This window comes from Sapajus apella, unplaced genomic scaffold (assembly GCF_009761245.1).
Source record: "Sapajus apella isolate SASKATOON/1434 unplaced genomic scaffold, GSC_monkey_1.0 scaffold75, whole genome shotgun sequence".
Taxonomy (NCBI): Eukaryota; Metazoa; Chordata; class Mammalia; order Primates; family Cebidae; genus Sapajus; species Sapajus apella.
In genome coordinates this window covers 9,210,730-9,222,494 of record NW_022437015.1, presented here as the reverse complement: position 1 = coordinate 9,222,494, position 11,765 = coordinate 9,210,730, and positions in this window count along the sequence as shown.

Below are 11,765 nucleotides of genomic sequence, written 5' to 3'. Positions count from 1 at the left end.
AACCTTATATAGTCAAAGCAATCCTGAGCAAAAAGAATAAGGCTGGAATCATCAAACTACCTGAATTCAAAATATACTACAAAGCTCTAATAATAATAAAAATAATAAAAATGTATCAGCATAAAAAAGACACATAGATCAATGAAGCAGAGTAGAGAACACAGATCTAAACGAATTTATTTACCACCTACTCATTTTTGTCAAAGTGCCCAAGAATATTCATTGTGGACATAGCAGTCTTTTTATAAATGGTGGTGAAAAAATAAATACACAGAAAAATATAATTAACCCTTATTTTTCACCATATACACAAATAAAATGAAAGTAGATTAAAGAGAGGTGGAAAATACAAAATTATGAAACTATTAGAAAATAATATTAAGCAAATGCTATAGGACATTGCTCTGGGCAAAGAGTTTTTTGTTAAGACCTGAAATGCACAGGCAACCAAAGTTAAAATAGGCAAATGGGACTACAGTAGAATATAAAGCCTCAGAGACAACCTAAAAAATGAGAAAAATGTATTTGTAAACCATCCTTCAGACAAGAAATTATTATCCAGAAAATATAAATAATTCAAACAGCTAGGCAGCAAAAGTGCAAATAATCCAATTCAAACATAAGAAAATAAAATAAATGGACATTTCTCAAAATAAGACATACAAATGGCAAAGTGGTATATGAAAAATGTTCAACATCATTAATCATAAAGGTAATGCAAATCAAAACTTCAGTGAGACATTTCACCCATGTTAAAAATGGCTACTATCAAAAAGCAAAATATAACAGATGCTGCTGAGGAAGCGGCAAAAGGGGAATTCTCATAAATATTGGTGGGATACAATTGGTGGGCCACGATTATGAAAAATAGTATGGAGTTGTGTACTCTTTTCCTTTTTTTAAAAAAAAGTTTTACTTTAAGTTTCGGTATACATGTGCAGAATGCACAGGTTTGTTACATAGGTATACATATGCCATGGTGGTTTGCCGCATCTATCAACCTATCATCTAGGTCTTAAGGCCTGCATGCTTTAGGTATTTGCCATAATGTACTCCCTTCCCTTTGTTCCCCATTCCGTGACAGGTCCCAGTGTATGATTTTCCCCTCCCTGAGTCCATATGTTCTCATTGTTCAACTTCTATGTTCAACTCACTCTTTATGAGTGAGAACATGCATTGTTTGGTTTTCTGTTACTGCATTAATTTGCTGATAATAATGGCCTCCAGCTTTATCCATGTCTTTGCAAAAGACATGAACTCATCCATTTTATGGTTGCATAGTATTCCATGTTGTATATGTGCCACATTTTCTTTATCCAGTCTATCATTGATGGGCATTTGAATTTGTTCCAAGTCTTGCTATTGTAAATAGTGATGTGATAAACATATGCATACATGTGTCTTTATAGTAGAATAATTTATTATTCTTTAAGTATACACCCAGTAACGGGATTGTTGGACAAGTGGTATTTCTGATTGTAGATCTTTCAGGAATCCCCACATTGTACTGGACAATGGTTGAACTAATTTACACTCCCATCAACAGGGTAAAAGTGTTCCTATTTCTCCAAATCCTCACCAGTATCTGCTGGTTCCTGACTTTTTAATAGTCATCATTCTATGTGGCATGGGATGGTATCTTATTGCTGCTTTGATTGGCATTTATCTAATGACCGGTGATGATGAGCTTTTACCCATATGTTTGTTGGCTGCATAATGTCTTCTTTTGAGAAGTGTCTGTTCCTATCCTTCACCTACTTTTTGATGGGTTTATTTGTTTTCTTCTTGTAAATTTGTTTAAGTTCCTTGTAGATTTTGAATATTAAACCTTTTTCAAATGGGTAGTTTGCAAAAATTTTCTCCCATTCTGTAGGTTACCTGTTTACTCTGATGATGGTTTCTTTTGCTGTGCAGAAGCTATTTAGTTTATTTAGAACCCATTTGACAATTTTGGCTTTTGTTTCAATTGCTTTTGGTGTTTTAGTCATTAAGTCTTTGCCCATGTCTATGTCCTGAATGGCATTGCCTACGTTTTCTTCTAGGGTTTTTACAGTTTTCGGTTTTACATTTAAGTCTTTAGTCCATCTTGAGTTAATTTTTGTATAAGGTGTAAGGAAGGGGTTCAGTTTCTGTTTTCTGCACGCGGCTAGCCAGTTTTCACAGCACAATTTACTAAACAGGGAATCCTTTCCTGTTGCTTGTTTTTGTCAGGTTTGTTGAAGATCGGATGGTTTATATTTGTGGTGTTATTTCTGAGATCTCTCTTCGGTTTCATTGGTCTATATGTCTGTTTTGGTACCGGTATCATGCTATTTTGGTTACTGTAGCCTTGTTGTATAGTTAGAAGTCAAGTAGCATAATGCCTCCACGTTTGTTCTTTTTGTGTAGAATTGAGTTGACTATACGGGCTTTTTTTTGGTTCCATGTGAAATTTAAAATAGTTTTTTTTTTTTTTTTTTATCATTCTGGGCATAAAGTCACTGGTAGCTTGATGGGTATAACATAGAATCTATGAATTACTTTTTTCCCATTTGTTTCTGTCCTCTCTTACTTTCTTGAGCAGTGTTTTGTAGTTCTTTATGAAGAGGTCCTTCACATTCCTTGTAAGGTTTATTCCTAGGTATTTTATTCTCTTTGTAGCAATTGTAAATGGAAGTTCAGTCATATTTTGGCTTTCTGCTTGTCTATTTTTGGCATATAGGAATGCTTGTGATTTTTTCACATTGATTTTGTGTCCTGAAACTTTGCCAAAGATGCTTATCAGTTTAAGGAGTTTTGAGACTGAGACAATGGAGTTTTCTAAATATACAACCTTGTTATCTGTAAACACAGTCAATTTGACTTCCTGTCTTCCTATTTGAATATCTTTCATTTCTTTCTTTTGACTGATTGCCATGGCCAGAACTTCCAATACTGTGTTCAATAGGATGGTAATAGAGGGAATCCTTGTCTGGTCTAAGTTTTCAAAAAAAATGCTTCTAGATTTTGCCAATTCAGAATGATATTGTCTATGAATTTGTCATAAATAGCTCTTATTATTTTGAAATATGTTCCATCAGTACCTAATTTATTGAGGGTTGTTAGCATGAAGGGATGATGAATTTTATTGGAGGCCTTTTCTGCATCTGTCAAGATAATCACACAGATTTTGTCATTGGTTCTGTTAATATGATGGATTACATTTATTGATTTGCATATGTTGAACCTGCCTTGCATGCCAGCAATAAAGCCAACTTCATCATGGTGGATAAGCTCTTTGATATCCTGCTGGGTACGGTTTGCTAGTACTTTATTGAGGACTTTTGCCTCAATGTTTATTAGGGATATTGGCCTAAAATTATTTTTTCTTGTTGTGTCTCTGCCATGTTTTAGTATCAGGATGATGCTGGCCTCATAAAATGGGTTAACGAGGAGTCCCTAATAGTTTCAAAAAGGATGGTACCACCTCCTCTTTGTACCTTTGGTAGAATTTGGCTATGAATCCATTTGATCCTGGACTTTTTTGTTGCTGTAGTTTAGTAGGCTATTAATTATTGCCTGCATTTTAGAACTTGTAATTGGTCTATTCAGGGATTCGACTTCTTCCTGATTTAGTCTTGGAAGGATGTATGTTTCCAGGGATTTATCCATGTTTTTCTACATTTTATAGTTTATTTGCATAGGGGTGTAGTTTGTGTTTTATGGAATCAGTGGTGATATTCCCTTTATCACTTTTTATTGTGTCTATTTGATTCTTCTCTCTTTTCTTCTTTATAAGTCTAGCTAGCGGTCCATCTATTTTATTAAACTTTTCAAAAAACCAGCTGCTGGATTCATTGATTTTTTAAGGGTTTTTGTGTCTCTATCTCCTTCAGTTTTGATCTGATTTTAGTTATTTCCTGTCTTCTGCTAGCTTTTGAGTTTGTTTGCTTTTGCTACTCTAGTTCTTTTAATTGCGATGTTAGGGTGTCAATTTTAGATCTTTTCAGTTTTCTGTTGTGAGAATTTAGTGCTGTAAATTTCCCTCTTAACACTGCTTTAGCTGTGTCCCAGAGGTTCTGGTATGTTGTTTCTTTGATCTTGTTGGTTTCAAGAACTTCTTTATTTCTGCCTTAATTTTATTATGTACCCAGTAGTCATTCACGAGCAGATTATAGATTGTACAATTTCCATGTAGTTGTGGTTTTGAATGAGTTTCTTAATTTTAAATTCTGTTTTGATTGCACTGCGGTCTGAGAGTCTGTTTGTTATGATTTCTATTATTTTGCATTGGCTGAGGAGTGTTTTACTTTCAATTATGTGGTTGATTTTAGAATATATGCTATGTGGTGCTGAGAATAATATATATTCTGTTGATTTGGGTTAGGGAGTTCTGTTGATGTATAGTAGGTCCACTTGGCCTAAAGCTGGTTCAAGTCCTGAATATCCTTGTGAATTTTCTTTCTCATTAATCTGTCTAATATTGACAGTTAAAGTTGCCTACTATTTTTGTACAGAAGTTTAAGTCTCTTTGTAGGTCTCTAAGAACTTTCTTTATGAATCTGAGTGCTCCTGTACTGGGTGCATATATATTCAAGATCGTTAGCTCTTCCTGCTGCATTGACCTCTTTACCAGTATGTAATACCCTTCTTTGTCTTTTTTGATCTTTGTTTTATCAGACACTAGGATTGAAACTCCTACTTTTCTTCCTTGTCATTTACTTGGTACATATACCTCCATCCCCTTATTTTGAGCCTAGGTGTGTCTTTGCACATGAGACGGCTCTCTTGAATACATCACACCAATGAATCTTGATTCTTTATCCAATTGGCCAGTCTGTTTCTTTTAATTGGGGCATTTAGCCCATTTACATTTAAGGTTGATATTGTTATGTGTAAATTTGATTCTGACATCATGATGCTAGCTGGTTATTTTGCATATTAGTTGATGAAGTTTCTTCATAGTGTCATTGGTCTTTATATTCTGGTGTATTTTTGCAGTGGCTAGTACCAGATTTTCCTTTCCATATTTAGTGCTTCCTTCTGGAGCTCTTGTAAGGCAGGCCTTGTGGTGTGAAAATCACTCAGTGATTGTTTGTCTGGAAATGATTTTTTTTCCTCCCTTGCTTAAGAAGCTTAGTTTGGCTGGATATGAAGTTCTGAGTATTCTTTTCTTTAAGAATGTTGAATATTGGCCCCTAGTCATCTCTTGCTTGTATGGTTTCTGTAGACAGATCAGTTATTAGTCTGATGGTCTTCCATCTCTAAGAAAACTGTCCTCTCTCTCTTGCTGCCCTTAACATTTTTTCCTTTGTTTCAACCTTGGGGAATCTGACAATTATGTGTCTTCAGGTTCCTCTACTTGAGGAGTATCTTAATGGTGTTCTCTGTATTTCTTGAGTTCAATGTTGGCCTGTCTTGCTAGGTTGGAGAAATCTCCTGGATAATATCCTAAAGTGTGTTTTCCAACTTGGTTCCATTCTCCCTGTCACTTTCAGGTACACCAATCAATCATAGGTTTGGTCTTTTCACGTAGTCCCATAATTATTGAAGGCTTTGTTTGTTCCTTTTTATTCTTTTTTCTCTAATCTTGTCTTCACACCTTATTTCAGTAAGTTGTTCTTCAATCTCTGATAACTTTTCTTCCACTTGATCAATTTTGCTATTAATACTTGTGTATGCTTCACAAAATTCTTGTTCTATGTTTTTCAATTCCATCTTGTCATTTATGTTCCTCTCTAAACTGATTATCCTATTTAGCAGTTCCTGTAACACTTTATCAAGGTTCTTATCTTCTTTGCATTAGGTTAGAACATGTTCATTTAGCTCGGAGGAGTTTGTTGTTACTCACATTCTAAAGTCTACTTCTGTCAATTTGTCAATCTCATTCTCCATCCAGTTTTGTACCCTTGCTTGAGAGGAGTTGTGATAATTTGGAGGAGAAGAGGCATTCTTGCTTTTGGAATTTTCATCATTTTTTCACTGGTTTTTCTTCATCTTCATGGATTTATCTACATTTGATCTTTGAGGTTGATGACCTTTGGATGGGGCTTTTGTGTGAGACAGCTTTATGTTGATGTTAATGTTGTTTCCTTCCATTTGTTAGTTTTTCTTCTGATAGTCAAGCCCCTCTTCTGCAGGTCTGTTGCAGTTTGCTAGAGGTCCACTCCAGACCCTGTTTACTTGGGTATCACCAATGGAGAACATAGAACAGCAATGCATGCTCCTTTCTCTGGAAGCTTCATCCCAGAAGGGCACTGGCCTGATGCCAGTGTGAGCGCTCCTATATGAGGAGTCTATTGACCCCTGTTGGGAGGTTTCTCTCAGTCAGGAGTCATGGAGGTCAGAGACCCATTTGAGGAGGCAGTCTGTCCCTTGAGAGATTTGATGTGCTCTTCTGGGAGAATCCCTCTTGTGAGGATCAGCTGCTCTCTTTAGAGCCAGAAGGCAGGAAGGATTAAATGCACTGAAGCTGCACCCACAGCCAACCCTTTCCCCAAGTGCCATGCTCAGTGAAGAGGAATCTAGAGAAGCAGTCTGGCCACAGCCACTTTGCTGCACCCAGCCCAGACCTCCCAGGCTCTTTAGTACTGTCAGGGAAAAATTGCCTACTAAAGCTTCAATTATGGTGGAAACCCCTCCCCACACCAAGCTTAATAGCCCCAGGTTGACTTCCAAATACTGTGCTGGCAGAGAGTATTTCAGGCCAGTGGTTCTTAGCTTGCTGGCTTCCGTTGGAGGGAGGCATTTGCAGTGATTAAAAAACAGGTGGGGTGATATTACTGAACAAATGGGAATTTAAGGAAGGTTGAGACTATCAAAGCAGGAACAGGACTAACTGGGATTTTATATACTGTAATCGTGACAGATTGGAAATATGGTAGTCAAACTTGATCTACCTTTAGCCAACTGTTAAAGCAAAAAAGCCTCCCAAAAAACTTGATAAGAACAATCTCAGTGGGACTATTGAAAACATCTCTTAAAAATAACTACACTATCTAGTAGGCAAAACAGTTTTTTAATCAAAGAACTATGCAAAGAACATACTTTCTGTGGAACATATAGGATATATATTTGACCACTTAAAATTTTTTCAAGGGTTTTTTTCTGATCAATAAAACTAGAAATTAAGTAAATATGAATTCTTAGTTTGAATTGACAAATTATGAGATTAAATACCTATATTCAATAAGAAATCAAGATAAACCATAACAATGAAAAGGGAACATTTTGTACCAAAAGTAATGGGACACAATTTAAGATGAAATTTGAGGGCATATAATTTCATAATTTTAAGACTGAAAAATAAGCTGGATGTCAATTTTAATAGTCTGGTAAGAATAAAGAGGAAGAGATACTTATAAGTAATATTTATTGAACATATACAAATGCCAGCCCTGGTTTTACATGCAGTAGTTCTTCCAATGACCAAACAAATTAGGTGCTCTTATCCCATTTTACAGGGAAAACAGAAGCATAAGAGGATCAGGCATTGCTCTAGATCACACAGCCTGACACTGACAAGGCTGCGATTCCCATGTAGGCAGTTTGGCTCCAAGCCCATGACCTTGACCGCCATGCTAGACTTTTTCTTTCATGTTGAAGCTGAAATGAACTAGAAACAATGAAGTTTAAAAAGACCTGGCTTTTTGAAAACTGAAGTATATAAATCCTGGTAAAGTTAATTCAGATAGCAGGAGAGTGAAAATATGAGAACAAGAAAGGGAAGCCAGAAAAAGAAAAAAAAAAAACCCACTGAGGGAGACCACTTGGCTCCCTGGCATCATCCCCCTTTCTGGGGGAGTGAACAGTTCTGTCTCCCTGGGGTTCCATGCACCACGGAGGTACAAAAACAAAAAAATACTCCGGCATCTAGCTCGATGTTTGCCCAAATAGCTGCTTAGTTTTGTGCTTGAAACCCTGGGCTCTGGTCATGTAGGCAAAAGAGTGAATCTACTGATCTGCAGATTACAAAAACTGTGGAAAAGCATAGTAACCCAGCCGGGTAGCCCAGTGCCACATGGCTTCCTTGGTTCTGGGATGGAGGTCCCCAGCTCCTTTCACTTCTCAGGTGAAGCAACTCCTACCCTGCTTCTGCTAGCCCTCCATGGGTTGAACTCACTGCCTAACCAGTCCCATTCAGATGAACTGGGTACCTCAAATGGAAATGCAGAAATCACCTGTTTTCTGCGTTGGTCTCACTGGGAACTTCCTACTGGAGCTGTTCCTATTCTGCCATCTTGGCCCCTCCCCCACTTTAAAAAATAAAACTACCATATGATTCAGCTATATCATTCCTGGGAATATATCCTAAATAAAGGAATTTAGTGTATCAAAGACACATATGTTCTCCCATGTTTACTGGAACACTATTCATGGTCATCAAGTTACGGGATTAATCTGTGCCCAATCATGGATAAATGAATAAGAAATGTTGTATACACACACACACACTCACACACACACACACACACACACACACACACATTGAAAGCCATTAGAAAAAATAAAATTCTGTCATTTGCAGCAATGTGGATGGAACTAGAGGCCATTATGTTAAATAAAATAAGCCAAGTACGGAAAGAAAAATGTCACATCTTCTCACTCACATGGGAGCTAAATACTCTCATGGAGGAGGATGGTAGAATGGTAGTTATCCAGAAAGAGTAGGAGATAGTGAGGAGTTAAGCAAGTCTGATTAATGGAAACAGAAATATCATTAAATAAAAGGAATAATTTCTAATGTTTGGTAGCACAGTGAGGTGACTATAATTGTCAATATTTTTTGTGTATTTAAAAATAGCTACAATAGAAAATTTGCAATGCTCTTAATATTAAAAAATGATAAGTGTTTGAGATGATGAATATGGCAACTATACTGATTTCATCCTTACACATTGTATATCAAAATATTACATGTACCCAATAAATATGTGCAGTTATTATGTATTGATAAAAAATATATGATTTATAACATTGGAATGAAGAAAGGGAATCAGAAAAAAATATTTTTCTTAGTTTACATTAACCTCTGAAAATTTGAAAGAATTTTCGATGCCTGAAAGGTCCCACTCTTACACCACGAAAGGTCAATTTTAGTAGCTCACTACTTTTCAACATGCCCTCAATATTTTATATTGTGCATAAGTCCAGGGTAAAATTTATATCTATAAATCTTTTATAGCTATATAAAATTTCAGAAATAAATGAAGATATAGAAACAATTGAGTTTAACCCTTTCATAGACTTTCTACAAATAGAAATACAGAGACACAGGAAAGATAAATTACCTGTCATGTTACTAGTTACTTACAGAACTAGATATAAAACTTAAATGTCTTTAAAATTCAGATTTCTTGGCACATGATTATAATTTTTTTTTACTATGCGTTTGGAAAAATCATTTACTTGGCCACGAAACCCTACTGTATGGATTAGCATGCATTTTCTTATATTGTATCATGAATAACACCAGTTACAGTTCCTTGCCCCCCAAATTTATTTCACTGTCTGCTGTATAGATGTGATTCCACTATTTTTTTTCTTTTTCCCCTCCCCGATTCCACTATTAATAAGCCATTTTTATGAAGGCTAGTCTGCTTGATTTTAATTTACAAAAATACAGATCCACTATCTACTAACCCACATAACTGAATTTTCATGGAAGAATATGACAGACTTCTGCGAATAATTTCATAGTCTCCCAGGAACCACACTCCTCCTACACAGCGTAAGCAGAAACTGTGTTCTCCATAACAACAAAAAGTGTTTGAAAAGGGAAACTTTCTGTGGGATTAAAACAGAGAGAAAAAGTTTAAACTTGAATTAAGGCCATTTGAGGCTTCCATGTTTGTCCCAGATGGCAAGGCTTACAAAATATTGAGCCTTAATTTTAGGTCCTAAACCATAGGTTTTAAATATGAGGCCATTTCCAGGGATGACTCTTAAGGGATTTTTTGATAGTTAATGTATAAGGACCTAAATATTTGGGAAATGATGTCATCAGGATGGTAAACTAGGAGACACCAGCTTTATTCTTCTATGAAAACCAGTAATTAGACAACTAGCACTGAATGAAAATAGCCTTGAGAGGGCCCAAGAGTGCAATTGAAAACCTCCAGTGAAATAGTGGAGCAAAAAAGCAAAAACTAACCACATAGAAAAAGTTTCTGGGGAGATCAGCATACCTGAGATGAGTGAAAATCACTTAGAACAAAGAAGAAGGACAGAAATTATCAATATTAGTGACAAAGAAGGTGCTGCCTTGGTCCCAATGGCCTAATCTTCAGAGAACACTGACCACTTTAACCACTGAAGTAAACGACAGACATCACCATCACGGACCCCCTGAAGAGGAATTTGTTGCTGTGTGCTTCCCCAAGAAAACACCACTGTTGTGTAACCCTGAGGCTGAGCTACCACCACCCCCAACAAAGCATTCCCCAGACTCCAGTGCCACTGTAACTTTGCATCTGTCTAGGCTCTAGGCCCTAGACAGATGTACTAGGGACCTAGGCTCTAGTACAGTTTGAACATGGGCAATGTGATTCCTCCAGCTTTGTTTTTCTTGCTTAGGATTGACTTGGCTATATGAGCTCTTTTTTGGTTTCATATGAACTTTAAGATAGTTTTTTTTCTATTTCTATAATTGGTAGTTTGATAGAAATAGCATTGAATCTGTAAATTTCTTTTCACAATATAACCATTTTAAGGATATTGATTCTTCTTACCCAAGAGCATGGAATGTTTCTCCATTTGTTTGTGTTATCCCTGATTACCTTTAAGCAGTGTTTTGTAACTTCATCGAAAAGATAGAGGTCTGTGAGGCCAGCGTTATCCTTACACCAAAACCTGGGAGAGTCTTAAAAAAAGACCAATATCCTTGATAAATTTAGATGTAAAAATCTTCAAAAAAATACTAGCAAACGGTATCCAGTAGCACATCAGAAAGCTAATTCACCATGATCAAGTAGGCTTGATCCTTGGGATGCAAGGGTGGGTCAACATATGCAAACCAATAAATGTGATTCATCACATAAATGGAACTAAATACAAAGCCACATGATTATCTCAATAGATGCAGAAAATGCTTTTGATAAAATTCAAAATCCTATCATGTTAAAAACCCTCAATAAACTAGACATTGAAGAAACATTATTCAAAATAATAAAAACCATCTATGACAAATCCACAGCCAACATAATACTGAATAGGCAAAAGCTGGAAGCATTTCCCTTGAAAACAGGAAGAAGACAAGGATTCTCTCTCTCACCAGTCATATTTAACACCATTTTGGAAATCATGGCCAGAACAATCATAGAAGAGAAAGAAATAAAAGGCATCCAAACATAAAACGAAGAAGTCAAACTATCCCTGTTTTTGAGTGACATAATTTTATATCTAGAAAACCCCACAAACCTCACAGTCTCTGCTCAAAAGCTCTTTGAGCTGACAAACAACTGCAGCAAAGTTTTGGAATACAAAATCAATGTACAAAAATCAGTAGCATTCTTATACACTAACACCACCCAAGCTGAGAGCCAAATCAGGAACACAACCACATCCATAATTGCAACAAAAAATAAAAAATCTAGGAATACCGGTGTTCTAATAACTATATTATAACAAATTGGAAAATCTAAAAAATTGCTAAATTTCTAGTCAGATACAACATTTTGAAACTCAATTAGTTTATGTTTCACATTGAAAATCTAAACAGGCAAATAATAAATGACCGATGGAATAATCAATAAGAAATTGACTCATTAATGAAAAGCCCAGAACTTGATGTCTTTGTGAATTCTACA